Below are 12,452 nucleotides of genomic sequence, written 5' to 3' on the forward strand. Positions count from 1 at the left end.
TTGCTCACAAGCTCTGGTCTTATTTGAAATTAATCCGTTCCTGTCATGCTCACATGATGGGCAGCGTTTCATTTCAATTGGGAACTGCGAGCATGATAAGCAGCGTTCCCAATTGAAAGTAAACCCTCCTGACATGCGAGCATGGCAGGGAGAGTTTCATTTCTGCTTGTATGGCAGGGAGCGTGTACAATGAACCCCTATGGGGTCCGTCTGATTTCTGCTGGTGCATAAAGCCGGCAGACCCTATAGGGATAACCAGCATTTGCACTGGCATGAACTATGCACATCTTAGCACCTGCATTCTGCAGGTCTGGAGATACCATACGTCAATTATGGCTAGCATCGGAGCTGTTTCTTTGGATGTATTGAATTCCTGTAGATAAGTACTAATACTGTCCTATTTGAAATATTGAAGTCGTGCAGAGATCCGTTGTGCATGGATGGATGGGTGAGTGGATAGGTTGTGCGTGGGATGTTAATGTATACAAAACTGAAGAGTAATGGATAGGTTGTTTAAGTTTAGTGCAGAATGGATGAGGTCTAGCAGCTTGGGCTGGCCTGCTCCTTTTGGGATTAGTCTATCGACTGTCCCCTTTTATGACGGCATGGCAGACTGGGAACTGATGGCCTGGACAGTTGTCCAGAGCAATACTAGAGGTTGACATATGTGCAGCCATCAATGGGTAGGTGAGCCAGTGGATGTATCCATACATGGGTGAAGTAGTGGATGAATGAGCGAATTAGTCATTGCAAGAATTGGTGGTGAGTGAATGTGCAGGTAGAATGATGGATGTGGGGGAGTTTGCTTTATGCAATTGCACTACTTTGAACATTCTGGAAGCCCTGAGATACTGCATAGTTATGTTATTCACGCCAATGCTGTGCTTCTTAAAACATCAAAACTGTTAACATTATGTACATAAGAAATGTGAGTCTTGTAGCAGCGGATACGTTTTAGCATAGCATACTGTCTCCGTTTGCACCCTAAGCAAAGGAATCTTCAGTTGTAAGGCTGCTAATGTAAAATTCGTTATTTCATATAGCTCAAAATGCTCCAAAGATTACGAACATTTGGAATGCACAATGTTATCACCTAATGAGTACACATGTATGCTAAAAGATTACAAAATGTAATATCAGTCAGAAAGGGGTATTACTCTGAAGGAGATTATGGGCCTCAGTCCGAGCCCGACGGTAGCTGTGCTGGAAAAACTGGCAGGCTCCCGCTGAACCCGGAATGAATTACCGCCTTCGGACTTGCCGGATGTACCGGGGCATTACAGCCCCGGTGGTCCGGTAATTCCGGAGGTGGAATAACGTTACTCCCCATTCCCATGGAGTCCCACAGCACTCCATGGGGATGGGGACCATGGAAACACCAACACTGTAATTAACGGTGCAGGTGTTTCCATTTCCGTCTGCAGGCGGGTGACGTTACTCTCTCCATGTCAGACCTGGCGGGAGTAACACCACCCGCCTGCAGAACCCGTAGTTTGCCGGTCCGGGAACAACGGTTTCGGCGGGCTTACCGCCACCGTTGTTTCCGGACCGGCAGGCTCTAATGAGGCCCTATGTCTGTATCCAACATTTTACAGATTTACACCAGGGCCCATTCAATATGTACCTGCAGTATCTCTGGCAGGGAGCTAGAGCTCTCTCGGCCAGACCTAAAAAGCACAGTTCAAAGTATGTGTCACATGACATTCTAAACCCACCATACTATTAAATCAGTCTTGTCTTTTTCTTCTCTCCTTGATTGCATTCCCTCTCTAGATGTATATATATAAAAAATCAAAACTATGAAACCGTTAATGTAGAAATCTGAAATGTTGCATGCATAGGCAGTTGCCTCAAAATATTACTGTGTGATATTGTCTGATTTTTTATTACAAGCATTTGAAAGTTATTAAGAAAAGTAATTTTCTGAAACGGCATAGAGACTTTAAACTGTTATAAACTGAATTATGCTTTGCGCAAAGGCATAATATATATATATATACTAGCGGTACCACCCGGCCTTGCACAGGTCTGTAGCTGACATGCACGTGGGGGTCTGCTATATCGTTGTATATGGTTAAGGGTCGAATGAAATTGGTTTGAATGCAATAGTTTCGAACCAAAAGGACCGAAAACAAAAACGTCGAATGCACATTTTTTTTTTTTTGGGGCCCCCACCCAAACTCCCGTTTTTACGGTAAAAAACATTATTTTTTCCTATATGAAAGCCCAAAAAAAAATACATTCAAAAAAGGGCATTCGACTTTGTTGTTTCCGGTTCTTTTGTTTCAAAACTATTGTATTTCAAAACAATGTATTCGACCCTTTGACCCGACACCGTTGTATATGTGTTATTGGGTCATAACTTCCTGTTTTTGAAAAATTGCAAAATTTGCAATCGGCCAAAATAGCTCATACTGATAGCACAGAGCCGGACCCTGCTACACCCCTGTGCAGGACAAATGGGTGGAGTTGGTCACATTTCACTATCACCAGTACACCCCAGACTCTTATGTCAACCTTGCTACCTAACTTCCTATTTCTGGAACGGTCACAAAATCAGAAATCTCCCGAAATCGTCTATACTGAAAGCACAGGGCGAATGGGTGGGGTTGGTCAGATTTCACCATCGCCAGTACACCCCAGAGTGGTATGCCGACCGTGGGCCAACATTTCTATCGCCTATACTGATAGCACAGGGCTGGACACTGCTGCAGGGTAAATGGATGGGGTTGGTCACATTTCACTATCGCCACTACACCCCAGACTGGTATGTCGACCTTGCTACCGAACTTCCTATTTCTGGAACGGTCACAAAATCAGCAATCTCCCGAAATTGCCAATACTGATAGCAAAGAGCTGCACCCACCCTGTGCAGGACGAATGGGTGGGTTTGTCAGATTTCACCATTGCCAGTACACCCCGGGCTGGTACACTGACCTTGGGAAAACATTTCAGCCCACCAACTGTTGAAGGGCTGGAGCCAACAAGCCCTCGCAGGACAACGCTGTGGTGTTGAAAGATGCAGATGCGCAGGAGATGCTGCCCGATTATACATGGCATGCTTCGCTACGTCCACACTTTTGTGCCTATAAGAACCAGGGTTCAGACCCTCTATGGCGAAACCTTCAAAGGACAAGGCTGCAGTGTTGAGTGACACAGGTGCACAGGAGACGCTGCCCAATTATATGTAGCATGCTTCACTACGTCCATGCCTCCGTGCCTATAAGAACTGAGCTTTGGGCCCTCTGCGGCAAAGCCCTCACTGGACAAGACCGCAGTGTTGAGCGATGCAGGTGCGCAAGAGATGTTGCCTGATTATACATAGCATGCTTTGCTACGTCCACGCTTACATGACTATAAGAACCGAGGTTCAGAACCTCTGCAGCAAAGCCCTTGCAGGACAACGCTGTGGTGTTGAGCGACGCAGGTGAGCAGGAGACGCTGCCTGATTATACGTAGCACACTTCACTATGTGCACGCTTCTGTGCCTATAAAAACCGAAGTTCGAACCCTCTGTGGCAAATCCCGCACAGGACAAGGCCCATGCATTGAGCGATGCCGGTGTTTGACAGTGATGGGCTAGTAGCACAGATTGTGAGTACAGATTACCTCACCCTCCTGTCTGCGGCCACAAGGTAAGAAGGTGTGGGGAGAGTCCACTTTGCCACACTCCATGCAACCCCTGACCTTGTGCCCCTTCTCCCTCTTGCATACGTGTTGCACCCCCTGCAACAGATCCTTGCACACCCACACCCCCACATGCTCATGTCCACCTTCTTACAGGCGCTCCCTCGCAACTTAGGCCACGTGCGCTCCCCCACAACTACAGGCCACATTATCTCCCCCTCTTCTCTAGCCACATGCGCTCCTTTGTGTCATAAGTCCCTGCATCCTGTTCGTGTGCATGCGCTCCATTGCAACTTGACCACGTGCGCTCCCTTGCTTCTCTAGCCGCATACACACCCTCCTCACAACTTGGCCACATGCGCTCCCTTGCTTCTCTAGCCGCATGCGCTCCCTCACATTGTTTGTCCCAGCATCCTGTTCCGTCCCCCCATGTTCCCTTAATTCCTCTCTCAACTTAGCCCTTCCCTTCTTTGATCTATTGTATACTATTTTGTTGACACTGTGTTGTGCTCCACGGATTTGGCATTACATTGCATTGCCTGCATTCTTTCTTCTAGGTCCCTGTTGTGTTCTGTTTCTTGTTGATGGTATTGACTTTGTGTTGTTATCTACGGTTTTGATATTGTGTTGTTCTCTACGGTTTGTGGCATTACATTGGATTGCCTGCATTCTTTACTTCTAGGTTCCCTATTGTGCTCTGTGCTTTGCTTTTGGTTCTGAATTGCATCTGCTTTCTTTACTTTTAGGTTCCCTGTTGTGCTCTGTGCTTTGCTATTTGTTCTGTATTGCATCTGATTTGTAGGTCTGTTGTTCTTGTTCTTTGTTGTCCTTCCCTCCCTGTCTGCCCCTCCTGTGTGACCCTCTCCCCTGCTTGGGCTCTACTCTCTGCCACCCTCTATTTCCCCCCTGCATCCTCTATACTGCTCTCTGTCCCACCTATCTTTTCTAACTGTTTTTCTATCGACTATCCTCTCCCTCGGACTAAGTCTGGCAGGAAGAAGCTCAAAAGGGACTTGTCAAAGCAGGTTTTCCCAGGCTCATCCAGAACCATCAAGGCCCACATCGACACCCTTGCTCCAGCATTGGCTGATTTCTGCAATCACTCCTTTGCCACTGAAACTTTCCCTTCCCCCTTAAGCACTCCCTTGTTCACCCCCTTCTAAAGAAGCTCTCGCCGATACTTTCTCTCTGGCTAACTATCACCCGAACCCCATCATTCCTTTCCTGGGCAAACTCTTTGAAAAGCTGTCCATCTCCCAGCTTAATCTGCATACTTCCATCTCAAGCTCTCGGCTCATCCACCTCCAACTCACTGAGGGTCAGACGCTTCTCCAAGCAGAGAGTTGGGGGCAGATGTCTCTCCTCAGCTGGGGCATCCCTCTGGAACAGCCTCCTTGCCTCTCTCAAACTTAAGCAGAACCACTGGCAGTTCTGGAAGCAACTCAAGACCTTCCTTTTCGCTTTCGCTTTTTCACTTGCTCTCCCCTGCTGATGTACCTGATGTACCGGACTGCTCCATGCACTGGTCACCTTGATACCCTCTGAACTGGAGCCCAGGCACCTGCAGGTCCAGTTGCCCTTGCACTGCCTCCGGGCTCCCCCAGAACTTAAACTCCCTTTCCTCTGCACTTATCAGCCACCCGCTGGCTGCACTTATTGAGTTGCCTGCAATTCTCTCCCCTGGAACTTCCCCCTTCCCTCTTCCCAGCACTTGCACGATCTGAATGACACAAGGCTTAGTAAGATCATTGTTTTATCTTCCCTTTGTTTCACCCTCCTTGTCGTGACATGCCTAGAAACACTTGTGTACAGGCGTTTTATAAATGCCATTTGATATCATATTGCAAAATCAGCAATCTCCCGAAATCACCTATATTTATAGTAAAGTGCCGGACCCCGCACTCTGCAGGGCGGATGGGTGGGGTTGGTCAATTTTCAATATCGCCAGTACACCACAGACTGGTATGATGGGCAGCTTATAACTTTTCTCCCCCTGGACAAATCCTTACCAAACATTGCAACAAAAAAGTATATGTACGCTATGAATTGTTTTGGTAAGTTTGGTGAGGTTTCGTCAAGGGGGCGAAAAGCTATAGGGGATCCCAAAAATATTTTTTTTCCATAGACGCAATGGGACATTTTTTCCTCACACCTACAGCCGAAACCGCTGGATGGATTTTCACCAAATTTGCAGCCGGAGTGGCGGCTTGGTCCCGAAAGCGTGCTTTTGTAAATGTGGTGTAAAACCGTCCGGTAGTACAAAGCTCATACTAGGAAAAACACTGGCAAGACTGCTATTTATATTAAAAATGGAATAAGTTATTGCCACCCCTCCTCCCCAAGAGTCATCGCCAACACAAGCTGGAGGCCCTACACAACAAAAAAATCACAGTACTGCCAAAGACAATGAAGACTACCAAGAACATGAGGTAGAGGAAGTGCCTACCGCTAGCACCCAGAGAGAATCATGGGTGTGGCAGTTATTTACCACTGTTAGAAATGTACCAAAGGCTAAAGCTACCAAAGTTAAATGCACTAAGTGCAACTTTATATTCAGTCGCAGACTACCTGGGCAGTACCCCTACGGGACCACTGTCATGCACCGCCACACCAAATCCAACCACTGCAATGCTCTCAGAAAGGTTGTTCATTTCTAAGCAAGTAGTAGGCTGTCTTCCTCCACCTCGTCTTCCTCAACCAATACTGTAACCGCACAGCCTACTTCTGTGGGACAAAAAAATCCCAGCAGCTACCTTGCAAGCAATAAAGAAGACTGTTGATCCATATCTTTTGAAGACAAGAGTCCTCTTTATATACTGAAATACACTACACTGCAGGGGGATGCAATTTTGAAGTGCTTTTTAGAAGCTGTAATCAAAAAGCATGAGAAACACTGCCCCTACCATAGAAGTAACACACGCGCAACATCTTCCCCTGTCTACCTACCCCTCCATATTAGTGCTTGGTGCCTGGTCCCTCATTTCCCTCCCCACCTTACATTCTGACCACTCCTGCAAAAAAAAAAAAAAAAAATACATCAAACAACAACAAAAGGAAGTTTCCTTTAGGAACCACCTTTCACAGATGAAAAATGAAGCAAAAAAAATTCTTATAGATTCCATCTACTTTACATTTCTTAGTAAAGTACAGAGACTCAATAAGATTTTCCAACATTTGCATATTCCGAGGGGTGCACAGGGAGTTTTACATGCGATTTCGCTGGCCCGAGCTGGGTACGTGTATTCCGAGAGGTCTTCGGGGAGTTTTACAAGCGATTTCGCTGGTGCGGGAGGGGTACGCATATTCCGAGGGGTGCACAGGGAGTTTTACACGTGATTTGTCACTGTAGGCCCTCCCAGGTGTGGTCCTCTCCATGCCCCGCAGGCAGCCCTTCACCCCTGGCATGCCCCGCTGGCACCCCATCACCCCTGGGCATGCCCCGCAGGCAGCCCATCACCCCACAGGCAGGCCACATGTCCCAATGCACTTGGGAGCCTCAACCCCACCCTCCAGGACACTCGTCTGCTGGGTGGTAAGTTGGCCCTCGGCGCCCCACTGCATCCACTGCATCTAAGAGGTGCCGGGCCTTCTTGAGGGTCCTAGACTTGTATTCCTCCCAGCACTTCTGGACGTGTTTGATGTTGTGGGGTGCCACCCCCTCCGCGTTGATGGCACCCACTATGTCCGTCCAGATCTTCCTCCATCCTTCCTTGTCGGCGCGCAATGGTGAGAAGAGGGCATCATAATGCCCCAGGACTTGCTCCACCAGGATGCCAACTTCATTGGCTTTGAAGCTGGCAGCCCTGTGCCTCTCTACTGGGGGGGTTACCACTGGTGCCAGATGGTGTTGGTTCGGACATTGCAACCCTGAGACAGATGTGGGTGGGCAACTGGGTCCTGGGGCTGGGCTGTGGAGCGATGGAATACCAGTCGGGAGTCTTCTGTTCCAGCAGGGGTGGTCAAAGCAACTGGACCCCTGCAGATGGCTGATGTGCAGGCACCAAATGGCAGAGCACTGTTGGCAGCAGACAGGCAGGCAGGCAGCAGCAGATGGCTTGTAGGAGACACACCGCGTACCTGTTTTCGAGGTCATAGTAGCCTGCGTGTCCCACGCGTACCCGTTTTCCGTGTCCCTGGGTGCCACTGCGTACTGCAGGAGGTTAATTCCACACACGTGTGCTACCGGGGGTTGCGTGCACAGTTTTACTGCTGTTTTGGGGTGCCTGAGCGTTGTGTGACCCGTCACTTTATCACCGGGGTCACATACAGCCTTGCAGGCGCACAGGGGTGCTGTTAACATCTAGTACCCCACCCCCTTCACCCCGATTGCCCAGGACAATTGTCGTGTACACCTCCCATTGCATGCACATTGCACGTGATGCCTGACCTTGCACTTACACTGCTTTCTTGTTTATTGATTGACATCATAATGTACTTGTTGATGTAGATTGTTGGTTACGTACACATGTTCTGCACTGCACTAACCCACTTCTGAACCATGTTACACCGTTCTACATGCCGACTCACTGTAGCAATGTCAAAGTGACCTGGCATGTATGGTCAGATTACCTTCCCTGCACTGTCAAGAAAGGCCCAGGCACAGGTGCATCCTGTGACACATGTACTCAGTATTGGAACACCCTAGCGGGTGTTTAGCAAAGTTGATAGGTCAATCTGCGGCCTATTCTAACTGGTATAGGCTGCAGATTGACTATAACCTGCCGATTGGGTTGTAATGACTGTGGAGCTGCCTGCACGTGTGTATGTATACACTTCCACATACATCAAAGCAAGCAGCATTGTAGCTGCTTGCTTTGCTGCATAGGATGCTGTTCATGATCACCATACGGGTGTATATGGACACAGGTGTTTTTCAACAATTTCACATGTACATATGCAAGCAGCTTCAACGTTGTGTAGTTCAACATTGCGGGTACTCACTTATGTGTGTGTAAAAGTGTTCATTTACACATGTGTCCTCTGCAGCTTTTTTGTTGCATGACTAATATGTAGTTGATTAATGTTAATGCTGCAGTTTCAGCATTGCGCCCGTTATGTTCAACAGGCACAATCCTGAAGGTGCACTGTCATACAGTATGTGTATGCCCAGGCCCACTCAGCTAATCTGGTGGGGCCTGGCCGTGATGATTTGACACACTGAAAAATGGTTTAGGGCACAATCAACACAAAATGTGCTGTATCAGGCCCTGAAGGGTGTTCTGGAGGCTTCATTGCCGGCAGCTCGGACTGTACTGGGCATAATGGTTCCTCATGCCTGGTTGCAGGCCCTCGCTTTGCTCGGGACACTCACTATGTCTACATAGTCCATGACGCCTGGTACGGTCCGAGCTGCAGATGGATGAAGCTATATTGGTGATGATGATTTAGTGATGCATGTGTACATGCATATTACGTGTGTCATGGTGTGTTTTGATTCACTTGCAGCTGTGGCCATTTGGCTGTTCAAACATGCTTATGCTACATGCCATCTCTTTGTTGACATCTGTCATTTCTGCCTGTGATCTGTGCTTGCCAGAGGTGGTGTGTGATGGAGGTGATATACTACATTCTGTACATGTGTAGGCTTCGCTATTTACACACATCCATTTCTGATTTTGGGATGTGTTTGCAAATCAATGCCGCTGGATGCATGCGGGAAGTTCATTTGTGTGTGACATGTCTGCTTCATGTGTTGGCTGTCGAAGTGATGTCTATGTGCGTGTGGGTTATGTGCTTCTGACATGTGTACTCATGTTTGTTTTATCCACATTACATATGATGATGCAATGGAGCCATAGGATGGTGATGTCAATACTGACACGGGGTTGCTATTACATCAGCAACCCGGCACAAGTGGGGGTCGTGGGGTGGTAGGCCACGAGAACCCACTTGTGCTCCAGACCATAGTGTGCAGGGCTGGCAATGAGTCTAGCTCGGATGATCACTCTGACAACAATGTTGAGTTGGATTCGCATCATGTCCATTTGTCGACCGTGAGTGATTCTGATGTGGACGATCTTCTGTTCGTGACACCTGCACTGAGGGGTCAGACAGTGTTGGAACCTCTGCCTGTGGGGGATCGGGATTCACGGTCACACTCCACACCAGTTGCTAATGTGCCTGGGGCATCACGTCAACGGAGGGATGTAGTCCTGCAGCTGCGGGCGGTGCCAGCCCAGTGAGGACCACGGCTCCTTGGGCCCCGCAGAGGTCAAGTCCGGCAAAGCGGTGGCCGTGCGCCACCGGGGTATACTGAGTGGGAGCAATCCATGTGTGCCAATTCAGAACAACAGGGGGGCAGCAATTGATAAGATCGCTCAGAACATGGAACGTGTGGCCCAATCCGTGCTCCCCCCTGCTAGGCAGGTGGAGCTCCAGCAGCGGGCAGCACAGTCCACGACCCGCTCACTCAGGCTGGGCATGGCGGACTCAGACAGGGCCAGCGGGCTGAAATGGTGTCTCTGCATCAAGCACTTGCTGCTCACGCAGAGGCACACAGGGAGGCCCTGAGGGATTACCATCAATCCCTTAGATCTACTCTGGGTGTGCTCAACATGTCCCACAGGCAGCGGACAGAGGAGAGGTTGGAGCAGCTTGAGAATACCATGTTGGCTGAGCTACGTGCATGACGGGAGGTGCTCGGATGTCATGCAAGGCCATGCAGGAAGAACTCTGTGTTACACATGCCACCTTGCAAGAGGAAGCACGCGTATCACATGAGGTGCTTCATGCTGACCTATGTGTCATCGCCTCACAGGACCAGGCTTACCAGTCCTGCATACTTGCTGCCGATGAGGGGCAAGCTGCGCATAGGCGTGGTCAGGGTACTGTGTCACATCCACCTTCTTCTTTCCATCCAGAGAGTGACTCGTGCAGCGATTTATCTCCAACACAAGTCGGGCCGTGCAGGCGTTGAGCCCATGGAGTTTTTTTTTATATCAACATCATCACATGTGGGTGTTGAGGTGCACCCTGTACCTCCCCCCTCCTGTGTGCCTTCCCCACCCGGGTAGGATGTGGCCATTTTTTATTTTATTAGTTAGTTTAATTAGTTAATATAGTTTAAAATTGTTTGTCTATTGTGCATTCATGTGACGGTGTGGTGCTTTGTGGCTTTTGAAAGCATCCACTGTCTGTTCCAGCTGGGCCCATTCAAGCTTGTCTCGTGTATGTGTTTGTGGCTTGGGGTCCTGACATATATGCCACTCCTGCTTCCCCTATCCATGGGCTTGCAAGGATGGTTCGGTGTGACAACCATTTACACAAGGGCATTGGACTTTTGTCATGTCTGTGGTCTGTCTGCTGCTGAACTACTTGTGTTAATACCCCTAGTGGGGATTATGGATGTTTTCTCCACGGCATGTCAGCAATCAATTTTGGTGAGTACAATATTGAACTGTCCATTTATTGATGTTGATTGTGATGTATGTTAATTTCTTGCCTGTATACGTGCTTGATGCACTTCATGCTGTAGACGGTAGCCTGCACCCTTTAGCTTTGAAAGTCACACTGATGGCGGGAGGGGACCGGGTGGTGACAATGTCAAGTTGGTACATGTTGAGTTCAGCCCCTGGGGATTGTGGCAAAGGAGGATGCATTAGGAATGGGACCCAAGAGGCACAACTCACAGTCCAGTCCTCACCTGAGATGTCTGCCTATACTACTACTATGCTCCTGGACTATGGCTCTTTTACTTGTTTTTCACACTCTGGTGCCTTTAGTCCCTGTTCTTCTTCCTGCTATTGCCCTTGTTGCCGATCTGTCCGCCCATCTCTCGGGCAGTTATTTCCACATACTCTTACACTGCCTCGTTTTGCCTCAGTACACTTCTGTTCAACAGCATCTCTCTGTCGCTCCTCCTGTCTTTCATCTATTACATCCATGCCTTTATGTTGACTGTTGGCTTTTACCAATGCTATTCAAGTGTTGTGGCTCTTAACTTGCTGTCAGCTGTTTCCGGCTATCTTGCATTCTCTGTGACTTTCCAGACTTGTGCTGTCTCTGCCTTTCTTTGTTCACGCTATCAAGGATTGATTGGGTTTTAGCTCAACCATCCAGTTGTGCCAGCCTCCTTGGTTATTTTCTACTCAAGTTCCAGCTCTACCTGTCAGGGAACAGAACCTGGGGTTGTGTGGGAGGAGAACAGATGTAGGTCTCAGACATGGCCCAGAAACAAGCAGCATAAAGACACACACACACAGAAAACTTTCCAGACTTATTAAAGGCTTTTATGCCCTTTCTGCAGGAAAAGGAGCCTCCAGACTACCTTTCCCAACAGACCCCGGGCCAAGAACTACAAAACCCTGGCCACGTTGGGTGAGGCACACGTGCACATGCACGTGCGAGCAGAAGCACGGGGCTTGTGCTCAGACGTCCGACAGAAGCAGACGTGTTTCCAGGATCTCTGAGCAAGGTGAGCAGCACGAGGGGCCACGCCCCAGCCGACCTTCCTCCAGGCCCCTCGCACATGCAAGCTAAGTAGCGCTAGTGCTGTGGAGCTTAGCCAGGCGTTGGGGAAGATGTGCACAGTACAGCTAAACCACGCTGAGGAGCAAATGCCAGGAACCTTCCCAGGTTGTCAGGGGCACACTTAGGGGGTGTCGCCCATATCCTCCAGTCCCCCCTGCTCCATAGAAGTTATTAGTGCAGTAGCATTCCTAGCCACAAAGTAATACAGCGCAAGGGGGGGCACCCAGCGATGCACAAACTCGAGTGCAGTGCATATCATTAGCATATGCAATTAGCCATGTGTGCTGCCTATAGAAAGCCACGGCTCGCAGAATGCAACTTGTACTGAAGTCGCACCTCGCCACACGCATCTAGCA

This window comes from Ambystoma mexicanum, chromosome 7q, assembly GCF_040938575.1.
Source record: "Ambystoma mexicanum isolate Mex_15411 chromosome 7q, UKY_AmexF1_1, whole genome shotgun sequence".
In the NCBI taxonomy this organism is placed as follows: Eukaryota; Metazoa; Chordata; class Amphibia; order Caudata; family Ambystomatidae; genus Ambystoma; species Ambystoma mexicanum.